Here is an 11,521-nt window from a genome sequence, read left to right on the forward strand (position 1 = left end):
AAAGTGGCATTTGAAATATGGTAACGAACAAGACGTAGAAATCCCGTTTTTGTTTGTCGACTGAAAAATTGAATTTTAATTCTTTTTTGTAAATGATATTTTATTTGCATTCAAATGAAAAATACCTTTTTATTAACATGTAATGTCTTAAATAAATGGAGTAAATAAAAAAATGGACGAGACATTTACTTAAATGATATTAAAATGTATATAAGTTAGCAATAACTAATCCGACCAATGAAGGCTCTAAAGGCTCGGATTATGTGATCTATCGGCCTTTGTCTCAGGCGAGCGTCATCCGTGTCTCCAATAAGCCTTTTTGGGAATAATCGCGTATGATTTCGATAATTTATCCCGAAGTTAACTGTTAAGAATGCCATATCGTACGAAATTGTGGGCTGTAAAAAAGGATATAGTAAGCTGATGGTGGCAGAGGGCCGGTTAGAACAGAGTTTTGCTCCACAACACCAGATCGAGACTTCTCTGGTGATTGCTTTCTGCTTTACGGTGATTTTAAGTGCTGGGATACTCTTTCCTGCTTGGTGGTCTATTTGGTATTGAAGAGGCGATTCTTTGACGTTTTCTCAGAGTTCAATTCTTATTAATGGCGTTTTCTGTACTCTATTGCCTTTTCTCTTTTCTCTATTAGTTAGGTTTATGGACTTTTTGGTAATCAGAAAAAGAACGAATATGACATTTTTCATTTAAGACAATTTACATATCACAAGTATTACTTTTTATGTTTATTGTTGGGTCGGTTTTTGGATGTTATAATTTGCCTATGTACATACACAGCCGATGTACGATTTGTCCTGGGTTGTTCTCAAAGACTATCGAATAAAGTTCTCCATCTCACCATTTCTTTTTTTTCATTAATTTCATCAGTTAATACTTTTAATTAATGCCAACGCTTGTAAATCTCTATAAGAAAAAAAGAAGAAAGGAATTATGAAAGGCGTAGTGACAAATCACATGCTGAATGCATAAGCAAGAAGAAAACAGAAAGCATGCCCTGTTTACCTTGAGAAAACTCTCCAAATTTTTGGAAAATTCTCATAAAAAACTTAAAATAATAAAATATGTGTTTACTTACCTAAAATAAGAAACAGTTTTTTAGGAAAATAGTTTTTTAATTCCAAAATTCAAAAAAGAATACTTTTAATAAATTTTAAATTTTCTTCTTCTTTTCGATGTGAATCCTGGTATCAGGAAGCCCAACAGGCCCCAACTAATCTAGTCGAGTTAGGTTGATTCACTAAGGGGTAAAGCTCTCTTTAATTGGAAGGTTATGTTATTTATCAATTATTTTTTTCCTTTATAATTACATTGATTATCCTCCCCTTAATCGAAAAAGTCTCCAACGGTTATTACATATTGAATATAAGGTTAAAAATTATAAAATTTCAGTTTGTAAACGTGATTTCTCAATTTTTTTTAGAAGAATCAATTTAGAAAAAAAGAAGAAAAAAAGAAAAGAAAAATAAGAAAGACTTTTTGAAAAGTAAACATGCCGACAGGGATTGTAAACTCACGTTCAGTCTGACACAATTTATTGACAAACTTTTATTATTTATTAATAAAAATGAGGTAAAAAATTATAAAAACAAGAATAAATTTAAATTGGAAATAATTATTTTTGAAAAGAAAAAAAAAATATTTCGAAGAAGAGAAAGAGATTGTAGCGCGGTGGCGCACGTCTTCCATTGTTAACTATGAGATTTCAAGTTCAATTTTTATGTGAGAATTCTTAGGATCTTGCTTGTAATCGAAATAAATATATTTAGAAGAAAAGGAAAAGAATTATTTAACGAAAAAACTTAAGGGGCTTTCTTGCTAGTTGCTCTCAGAGAACAAATATTCCATTCACTTTTTTTTCCCCTCCTAGTTTAACTTAACCTCTCCAAATAAGATAATAGCAATGATGTTCATGAATTTAAAGTACAATCTTTTTTTTAATAGAGAAAGTAGGTTAATAAAAGTAGAAAATATATTTTTTTTCAGTTACATGAGAGGTCGAAAAAATAAATAGAGCACCTATCAACGTATCTTCATAGATTAAGAATTACAAGATCGCCCCTCACTTCTTTCTCTCATTCAAAATTGTGCATGAGACTTTCATCGATTCCAATAAAGATCTTTATCATCCTTTTCTCCAAAAGTTAAAACTTTCTTTAATATAGAATCGCTATACCACATAAATAGTTACATCCAAGTCTATATAGAACATAAAAAGACAGGATGCCATGACGCGTACTTGTGGGATGAACCAAATCCTCATTACATTTGATTTTTCTATTAGAGGGGGCTCTCAGTTACTGAAACCATTAAAAGAACACCCGATAACTTATTGGGTATTGTACGAAGTATTGGAAAAACGAGAAAAAAATACCATTCAAGTAATATTTCTAAAAGAGTTATATTGGATATAGTACAACAAAATAAAAATTTTATTAGCTAATAAAAAGGCAAGGGTTTCGAGTACTAAACATGGAATCATTTTTTCAGAGAAATATGTTGACTGAAGAGACCCCTCGCATTGCACCGCGGAAGTTTGATGACATCCCAAGCCGCCTCCATGCATTCTTCCAAAGCCGGCACCGCCATTGACAAGTCAAATCCAACCATAGGGGAACGGAGAGGACCCCCTCTCTTTCCTTTTTCCCCACAAACAACGAACATTGATAACGATATTTCCTTGGCCACCAAGTCAATCCCAAAGCCTATAAAAGGCCCCAAAAACCCCAACTCCTCTCCTCATTCCAAACCCTATCAAATCTTCTTTATCTTGTTAATAAAGCAAACCAGAGCAAAGCGGCAATATATATTATCCTCTGCCCTCTTTGTGGTTTCCGCTGATAATATCAGAAAAACAAGCTACCTTTTCTCACTTCGGTTGATCAATTTTCGATGGCAGCAGAGTGTGGCATTGCAGAAGCCTATGTCCTGCGCAAGCTCCACAAGGAAAAGATGAGGAAGGAGGAGGAAGAAAGGGCAAAGTCTCTAGGGATCGATGCTCTAGTTCCACGAGCGAAACCCGGGAACAGAGGATGCTTCTTCGGGATGTTCAAGAAGGTCCATCCTTCCTCGGTGGTCACCGGTTATGATGATGTTGAGAGGAAGCCCGTGGATTCTCCATCGAGATTATAGAGAGGGGGCGTTTAAGATTGTGCAAGTTATCTTTTGTGTGTGTAATATGGTGCCAAAGACCATAAGAGCTCGATATGTATAGGGCTATATGCTCCATATGTTCTTTTAATCAATTGTAAATTCAGTGGAAAGAATGAATTCAGAAGTGAAATCCCGTATGGTTTTTGTAAATATATCTACTCATAAATTATATTTGCATTCCATTTCTTTCTACTGATGCGTATGAATCAGCACTTTTGTTATTCCTTAATTAAGCTCACGTTCGTGTGTGCGTGTCATCAATACAAAAAGTTCAGGTCTGCGAAATTGATAATAGAGCTATTGAGTCATCGAGCTCCTTGGCATATGCCGGCCAGAAGCTTGTGACTACCACCACAGATTTATTGGTTGTGTTCCCCCAGCTACCGAATCAGTAGTACTCATTTCACCCGCTAAATAGATGTTGAATGAATATCCTTTGCTCCAAACAGAAAACGCGATTTGATTGACAGAGTTCTTTCCACCTTTAATAATTGTAAGTTAGAGGTACTGATAATCTAAGAAAAGAAGAAAAGCCTTAGTCATGAAGTCTCGAGGATTTTGTTTTATCAAGAATCTCATATATATCCGAGAATCTTATCGTGATAATGAAATATGATTCAATTCAATCAGTTATAGGACGCAATTGGTTTTTTGATAGTTTAATGATCAGTCAGGTCCAGTTTATTTTCAGGGTTACAATCACAAAAATTTTAACTTTAACTTTAACTCAACCCACTACATAATAAAAATACACATTTTCCAAGTCAACTTTAACTTTAACTCAACACACTATACAATATTTGTCATTTTTCACAATTAAAATCAAAATTACTTTAACACTGAAACCAAACGCCTCATTAATTTATTCGTCAGTAATCACAAATCTAACTGTTCAAAAGGTAATTGTACAAAAATATTATATCTTAGAATTTCACCCTACAGAAGGGGGAAAAAAAACAAAGAAAAAGAAAATTTTTGGTCGTTTGACTCTTGAACCCCTTGGCTGTATTTTTTAATATATTCTTTTTCCACCTACCTCATTGCTGACGCCGCTTTCGCTCCAACTACGCTGTCGAAATACAAAAATAGTGTTTGCACGGTTTGAACAAAAATGTTGAGATAGCCACGTGGGTCCTCTCCTGTCATATATATATATATATATATATATATCAATGAGTTGAACATGAAAAGCATATCCTATATCCAGTGTGTCCGTATATAAGAAATATATTTTAAATCAGAGTTTTTCGTATACAAAAAATATATTCTAATACAGTGGATCAAAATTTATTTATGCGAATCCTAATTTTTAGGAGTTTCGGTAGTAAATGAGTAGGAAAAAGTTCCTTTATCTATTTATCAAATTCGCCTATAAATTATGGAGCGAATGAAACATCTCGCGTCGAGATTCGAGTCCAAATAATTAATTACGTTATTTATATATTGCCATGCCAGTCGCCCTTTCAAGCCCTTATTGCCAAAAAAGAAAAAAAGAAAAAACAGAAAGAAAGAAAATCCGCGGAGAAAGAAGAACGAAGGAATTGACCCGTTGACTATGCGACATCTTTGATGACGTTTGCTTCTTCTTGTGGTGGCCTATCTCATTAAGGTTGCCTACCCAGAAATAGCAAAATACGACACGTTTTTTTAAATGGCAATACGTCCCCCAAACTTCAGTCACAATCCATCTAGGGACAGATATCTGATTTGGATCGAGAGGGGTCCTTGGAGGACGAATGGGAATTCAAATTTTTTGAATTAGAGTAAAAAATAAGTAATTTTATCAAAATAAAAAAATGAAGATCTCATAGAGCTTTAAAATTTGGAGAAGCGACTGCCACTCGAGTAATCCATGTCCCCCCCCCCCTCTACACAGGTTATGAACGTATTGTGGTGGTGATTCTGAATAAGAAATAGAAAGCATTGTTTTTGGATTCATTACTTCCAATTTTTTATATATCAAATAATTTAATATGTCAGAACCATATCAAAAGTACAATTTTATTAATAATCTCACCTCCAAAAATTTAAACTTCAAATTATGAGGTAAATTATATTGTTGGTACAAACTGTATTATCAATGTAACAGTTTGGTACAAACATTAAAAAGTGTAACCGTCAAATGCATTTTTTTTTTAAAATGTAACAATCAGCTGCATTCCGTCAATTTGAGATTAACGGCGTCAATTTTTGCTTATATGGATGCTGACATGTAATGCTTCGATGATGTAGTTCTTATGTGGCGAACAAATTTGCATCTGACGGTTACACTTTTTTAAGTTTGTACCAAACTGTTACATTGATAATAAAGTTTGTACAAATAGTGTAATTTACCCCAAATTATGTAGTAAACACAGACGTTGATTTATCTATATGTAAATTGACTGTCAACTTATTAATAGAGTCAATTTTTTCAGTGTGAATCATAGTATTCAGAAGCCCAATTAGGCCCCAACTAATCCAGTAGAGCAATGATAAAACTCCCACAGCGTGGATTTTCTATATTTACAATGAATCAAACCCGAGACCTTATTTAAGCGGAACAAGTATCAAACCGCTTGAACCAACCCGCGTTAGTATTAATAGAGTCAATTTAGTACATACAACATGTTCTTTTGATGAAAAGAAAATTTTATAGCATAAGAATATCAGCTTCCAATGTAGAACTTGACTCCCACCTTAATTAATAAGTATATTTAGTAGATAGATACGAAAGTGTTTTGTGATGGAAAAAAATAATGTTACAGGATTAGAATATTAATCTAAAATAAAATTCTAACTTTAAAATAAAGAGAAGTAAAGACCGCAAGGTAATTTTATAGAGAAAGGAGCTTCACAATATTAGTGACTAAAATAATTAACTTTGATTTGCATCTTGCATTAGAGAAAGGACCCCCTCTCTTTCCTTTTTCCCCACAAACAACGAACATGATAACGATATTTCCTTGGCCACCAAGTCAATCCCAAAGCCTATAAAAGGCCCCAAAAACCCCAACTCCTCTCCTCATTCCAAACCCTATCAAATCTTCTTTATCTTGTTAATAAAGCAAACCAGAGCAAAGCGGCAATATATATTATCCTCTGCCCTCTTTGTGGTTTCCGCTGATAATATCAGAAAAACAAGCCACCTTTTCCCACTTCGGTTGATCAATTTTCGATGGCAGCAGAGTGTGGTATTGCAGAAGCCTATGTCCTGCGCAAGCTCCACAAGGAAAAGATGAGGAAGGAGGAGGAAGAAAGGGCAAAGTCTCTAGGGATCGATGCTCTAGTTCCACGAGCGAAACCCGGGAACAGGGGATGCTTCTTCGGGATGTTCAAGAAGGTCCATCCTTCCTCGGTGGTCACCGGTTATGATGATGTTGAGAGGAAGCCCGTGGATTCTCCATCGAGATTATAGAGAGGGGGCGTTTAAGATTGTGCAAGTTATCTTTTGTGTGTGTAATATGGTGCCAAAGACCATAAGAGCTCGATATGTATAGGGCTATATGCTCCATATGTTCTTTTAATCAATTGTAAATTCAGTGGAGAGAATGAATTCATAAGTGAAATCCCGGATGGTTTTTGTATATATATCTACTCATAAATTATATTTGCATTCCTTTCTTTCTACTGATGCGTATGAATCAGCACTTTTGTTAATCCTTAATTAAGCTCACGTCCGTGTGCGTGTGCCATCAATACAAAAAGTTCAGGTCTGCGAAATTGATATCAGAGCTATTGAGCCGTCGAGCTCCTTGGCGTATGCCGGCCAGAAGCTTGTGACTACAACCACAGAGTTATTGGTTGTGTTCCCTCCGCTACCGAATCAGTAATACTCATTTCACCCGCTAATGGATGTTGAGTGAATATCCTTCGCTTGCAAACAGAAAAGCTATTTGATTGACAGAGTTCTTTCCATCTTTAATAATTGTAAGTTAGAGGTACTGATAATCTAAGAAAAGAAGAAAATCCTTGGTCATGAAATCTCGAGGATTTTGTTATATCAAGAATCCCATATATATCCGAGAATCTTATCATGATAATGAAATATGATTCAATTCAATCAGTTATAGGACGCAATTGGTTTTTTGATAATTTAATGATCAGTGACTTAATTTATTCGTCAGTAATCACAAATCTAACTGTTCAAAAGGTAATTGTACAAAAATATTATATCTTAGAATTTCACCCTACAGAAGGGGGAAAAAAAAACAAAGAAAAAGAAAATTTTTGGTCGTTTGACTCTTGAACCCCTTGGCTGTATTTTTTAATATATTCTTCTTCCACCTACCTCATTGCTGACGCCGCTTTCGCTCCAACTACGCTGTCGAAAATCGTTTCGCGCCCCTCATTTTCAAAACGAAATACACATTAGTGTATGCACGGTTTGAACAAAAATGTTGAGATAGCCACGTGGGTCCTCTCCTCTCATATAGATATCAATGAGTTGAACATGAAAAGCATATCCCATATTCAGAATTTCCGTATACAAAAAATATATTCTAATTCAGAATTTTTCGTATACAAGAAATATATTCTAATACAGCGGACCAAAATTCATATATAAGAATCCTAACTCTTTCGAGTTTCAGTAGTAAATGAGAAAGAGTATGTTCCTTTATCTATTGTCAAATCAGTTTATAAATTACGGAGCAAATGAAACATCTCCCGGCGAGATTCGAGTCCAAATAATTAATTACGGTATTTATATATTGCCATGCCAGGCCAGTCGCCCTTTCAAGCCCTTATTGAAAGAAAAAAGAAAGAAAGAAAATCCACGGAGGAAGAAGAACAAAGGAATGTTGACTATGCGACATATTTGATGACGTTTGCTTCTTCTTGTGGTGGCCTGTCTCATTAAGGTTGCCTACCCAGACATAGCAAAATACGACACGTTTTTTTAAATGGCAATACAAACAAACCCCAAACTCCAGTGACAACCCATCTAGGGACAGATATCAGATTTGGATCGAGAGGGGTCCTTGGAAGACGAATGGGAATTCAAATTTTTTGAATTAGAGTAAGAAATAAGTAATTTCATCAAAATAAAAAACGAAGATCTCATATAGCATTAAAATTTGGAGAAGCGACCGCCACTCGAGTCATCCATGTCCCCACCCCTTACACATGTTATGAACGAATTGTAATAGTGATTCTGGATAAGGAAAATAAAGCACTGTTTTTGGATTTATTACTTCCAATTTTTTATGTATCAAATAATTTAATATGTCAGAAACCATATCAAAAGTACAACTTTATTAATAATCTCACCTCCAAAAATTTGAACTTCAAATTATGGGGTATTTATGAGTAAATTGGCAAATTGGTTCTCCAGAGATGTATGTTATATTAAATCCGACCTCAAAAATTTTTTTTACATCAAATTGAACCTTGAGAGATTAAAATGTACATCAAATCCGACCTAAATAAATTTTTTATATCAAATTGAATTTGAAAGATTAAGTGTACATCAAATTGAACCTTGAGAGATTAAGTGTATATCAAATTGAACCTTGAGAGATTAAGTGTACATCAAATCCGATATCAAGAAATTTTTTACATCAAATTGAATATTGAGAAATTATGTATACATCAAATTCGACATTCCATCAGAATGCTGAAAAAAATGGATGGAAAAATCTGATCTGGCATTCAACAACTGATGTGGCATTATTTGATTATTTTCTTCCTTTTTTATATTATTCTTCATTTTTGTATGGCTTAAAAAAGTATTTCTTATAGTTCCCTTACTTTTTAGTTGGAGGCGGGAAAAACTTCCTCTTCCAAGCACGTCCTCCTCAATCGCTGGTGCTCTCGGGGTAGACTCGCCAATTGCTGTCGCCGTAATCTCTCTGTCACCCTCTCCGAGAGCACCAGCGATTGAGGAAGACGCGTCGGGATGATGAAGTTTTTTTCGCCTCCAACTGAAAAGTGAGGAAACTGTAGGAAATACTTTTTTTAAGCTAGACAGAAATGGAGAATAATAAAAAAATGAAAGAAAACAATCAACAATGCCACATCAGCTGTTGAATGCCAGATCATATTTTTCCATCCATTATTTGACGGCATTCTGACGGAAGGTCGGATTTGATGTATACTTAATCTCTCAAGGTTCAATTTGATGTAAAAAATTTATTGAGGTCGGATTTGATGTACGTTTAATCTTTCAAGGTTCAATTTGATATACACTTAATCTCTCAAGGTTCAATTTGATGTAAAAAATTTCTTGAAGTCAGATTTGATGTACACTTAATCTCTCAAGGTTCAATTTAATGTACACTTAATCTTTCAAGGTTCAATTTGATGTAAAAAATTTATTGATGTCAGATTTGATATACACTGAATCTCTCAAAGTTCAATTTCATGTAAAAAATTTATTGAGGTTAGATTTGATGTAACATGTATTTATGGAGGACTAATTTGTCAATTTACTCTAAATTATATTGTTGGTACAAACTTTATTATTAATGTAACAATTTGGTACAGACTTTAAAAAGTGTAGCCGTCAAATGCAAATTCCGTCAATTTGAGACTAACGGCGTCGATTTTGTTGATGTGGAATTATGTAGTAAACACAGATGTTGATTTATCTATATGTAAATTGACTGCCAACTTATAGAGTCAATTTTTTCAGTGTGGACCATTATATCCGGAAACTCAATTGGGTCCCGACTAATTCAGTAAAGCTTGATCGGTCCACCAATGGGTAAAGTTCTTTTAGTGTAGATTTTTTACATTCATAAGGAATCGAATCGGAGACCTTACTTAAGCAGAATAAGCGCCGAACCATTTGAATCAATCAACGTTGGTATTAATAGAGTATATTTAGTACATACAATATGTTCTTTGAAAAGAAAATTTTATAGCATAAAACTAATGTAGATCTTCTGATATCAACTTCCAATGGAGAACTTGACTCCCACCTTAATTAAGAAGTATATTTAGTAGATAGATCTGAAAGTGTTTTGTGATGGAAAAAAAATAATGTTACAGGATTAGGATAATAATCTAAAATAAAATTCTAACTTTAAAATAAAGAAAAGTAATGACTGCAAGGTAATTTTATAGAGAAAGGAGCTTCACAATATTATAATAATTAAATGGCTCGATTTGTGGATAAAGCTCATGACACCCCCAAACCGTGTGAGGAAGAAAACACGCATTCACCCGCCGAACGGGAGCAAAAGCGGGCGGCCGTGCGCCAATCTCGCCATCACAGTCTATTCCCTTTATCTCTCTTCGCAATCGGAACAATCTGGAATTTAAGGGACCCCGAAACGTTTTCGCGTTGCACCTCCGGAAATTCATAATTTCATGACACGCCTCCATTCTTCCAAAGCCGGCGCCGTCAGTGATGTTAAAGTCAACGACGACGGGACGGACGGAGACGATCCTCTCCCTTTCCTTTTTCCACATGATGACGATTTTTCCTTGGCCTCCAAGTCTGTCTCAAAGCCTATAAAATGCCCCCAAACCTCTATCCTCATTTACTCCAAGCCGTATTCAGATCTTCTGTTTCTTGTGAGAGCAAATCAGAGCAAAGCAGCAATATATCCTCTGCCGTCTTGGCAGTCTCGTTAGGAAAACAAACCTCCCCTTTCCCGTTCCGATTTCAAGGATTTCTGATGGCAGTGGAGTGCGGTATCGCAGAAGTGTATGTCCTGCGCAAGCTTCACAAGGAGAAGATGAAGAAGGAGGAGGAAGAAAGGGCCAAGTCTCTAGGGATTGATGCTCAAGTTCTGCGAGCGAAACCCAGAAACAGGGGACGCTTCTTTGGGATGTTCAAGAAGATCCATCCTTCCTCGATGGTTGCCGGTTACGATGATGCTGAGAGGAAGTCCGCGAATTCTTCACAGAGATTCTAGAGGAGGGGCATTTACAATATTCACCTTATTAGTGCCATAAGGACACGCTTGGTTTCTTCTTTTAATCTCTTTGTTAATTTTTGGGTGTAATACGAGGCTGAAGCCCAAAAGAGCACGATATTGAGTGCGGGGCGCACGCTTGTTTCACTCTTTTGATTAATTGTAATTTCAGTTCAAAGATTGAATTCATTAGTAAAATTCCTTACGTAGACTTACATTTCTGTGTATGTGTGTACATCGATTCTCTAGTAAAATTATATTTGCATACTATTCCGTTCGGCTGATGGGTGCCAAACATGCCCATTGTCCTTAGGTTTGTCTATGCAAAAACTGATATCGAAGCTATTGAGTTGTCCGGCTCTTAGGCATACATCCTATGTTTGGAAGCTTGTAATTACCTGCGCTCCTCAACTAAATGAACACTAGTACTCGTTTGACATTTGACCCTGTTTATCACGTCGAAAAATCGCTGATGGGTAGATAATCGAGAAATCTAGGTGTGCAAGAGA

This window comes from Punica granatum, chromosome 8 (genome assembly GCF_007655135.1).
Source record: "Punica granatum isolate Tunisia-2019 chromosome 8, ASM765513v2, whole genome shotgun sequence".
In the NCBI taxonomy this organism is placed as follows: domain Eukaryota; kingdom Viridiplantae; phylum Streptophyta; class Magnoliopsida; order Myrtales; family Lythraceae; genus Punica; species Punica granatum.